The following is a 1,607-nucleotide window of genomic DNA, read 5'->3' as shown; positions in this document are numbered from 1 at the left end:
TTCATCTTTTTTGGTAGAAATTAATCTTCTTGGATGAAAATTCTCTTCTTTGGTTGATAATTCAACTATTCCTGTTAAAAATTCATAATTTTAGTTGAAAATTCATGAGTTTGTTGAAAAATGTATTTTTTTAAATGAAAATTTAACTATTCCATGTTTGGTTGAAAATTGATCCTTTTTAGTTCAAAATTCATGTATTTGTTGAAAATTAGTATCTTTTTTTGGTAGAAAATTAATCTGTTAAAAAATTCTGTTATTTGGTTAAAAATTCAACTAATCCAATTAAATAATCAAAATTTTTGTTGAAAATTCATTTTTTTTTATTGAAAACCGAACCATTCTAGTTGAAGATTCATCATTTTCGTTGAAAATGCATTAGTTTAGTTGAAAAGAAATTTTTTAACTGAAAATTTAAATATTCCATTTTAGGTTGAAAATTTATTCTTTTTAGTTCAAGATTTAACTATTTAATGGAAATGTATCTAATTTTTGTTAAAAATCCATTTTTTTTTTTTTGAAAATTCGGATTTTTTCGGTACAAATTAAAGGGTTATCATTTTAGTTGAAAATTCACGTGCTTTCTTGAAAATTCACGTACTATGTTGAAAAACCGTCTTCTTTAGCAGAAAATTAATATTTTTGTTAGCAAATTAATTGTATTTTTTGAAAATTAATCTATTTAGTTGAAAATTTAAATATTCTATTTGAAGATTATTGTTTTAGTTCAAAATTTATCTTTTTGGTAGAAATTAATCTTCTTGGATGAAAATTCTTTTCTTTAGTTGATAATTCAACTATTGATGTTAAAGATTGATAATTTTAGTTGAAAATTCATGACTTTGTTTGAAAATGTCTTTTTTAAATGAAAATTTAACTATTCCATGTTTGGTTGAAAATTCATCCTTTTCAGTTCAAGATTGACCTATATGGTTGATTTTTTTTCGTTGAAAATTCAACTATTTCTTTTAAAAATTCATAATTTTAGTTGAAAATTCATGAGTTTGTTTGAAATTGTATTTTTTTTAACCGAAAATTTAACTATTCCATGTTTGGTTGAACATTCATTCTTTTTAGTTCAAAATTCAACTATTTGGTTGAAAATGTATCTTTTTTTAGTTTAAAGTTCATGTCTTTTTTTGAAAATTCGTATTTTTTTGGTAGAAATTAGTCTTTGTGGATAATTTTTCTTCTCTTTGGTTGAAAATTAAACTATTCCAATTGAAGATTTATCATTTTCGTTGAAAATTCACGTATTTTAGTTGAAAACCCGTTTTTTGGCAGAAAATTAATATTTTTGTTAGCATATTAATCTATTTGGTTGAAAATTTAATTATCCTATTTGAAGATACATAGTTTTAGTTGAAAATTCATCGATTTTGATAGAAATTAATGTTCTTTTTGTAAAAATTCTTTTCTTTGGTTGATAATTCAACTATTCTTCTTGAAGATTAATTATTTTCGTTGAAAATTCACTAGTTTGGTTGAAAATTACTTTTTTAAACTTAAAATACGAGGGTAGTTCAATAAGTCCTTAGAATGAAGTATAAAAACAATTTTTTTTGGGTAAATTTTTTTTTATTTTTCAATATAATCTCCTTGGAGCTCTA

General features: G+C 22.2%; 1 protein-coding gene across 5 annotated transcripts in view; it reads left to right on the top strand.

Moving 5' to 3' along the window:
* Positions 1-1,607, top strand: part of LOC117179705 (transmembrane protein 47) — a 16,304-nt gene that overhangs the window by 4,653 nt on the left and 10,044 nt on the right. The window lies entirely within an intron of this gene.

Source organism: Belonocnema kinseyi, chromosome 1 (assembly GCF_010883055.1).
Source record: "Belonocnema kinseyi isolate 2016_QV_RU_SX_M_011 chromosome 1, B_treatae_v1, whole genome shotgun sequence".
In the NCBI taxonomy this organism is placed as follows: domain Eukaryota; kingdom Metazoa; phylum Arthropoda; class Insecta; order Hymenoptera; family Cynipidae; genus Belonocnema; species Belonocnema kinseyi.
The sequence above is the reverse complement of the archived record's forward strand: the minus strand, read 5'-3'. Positions and strand labels throughout refer to the sequence as shown.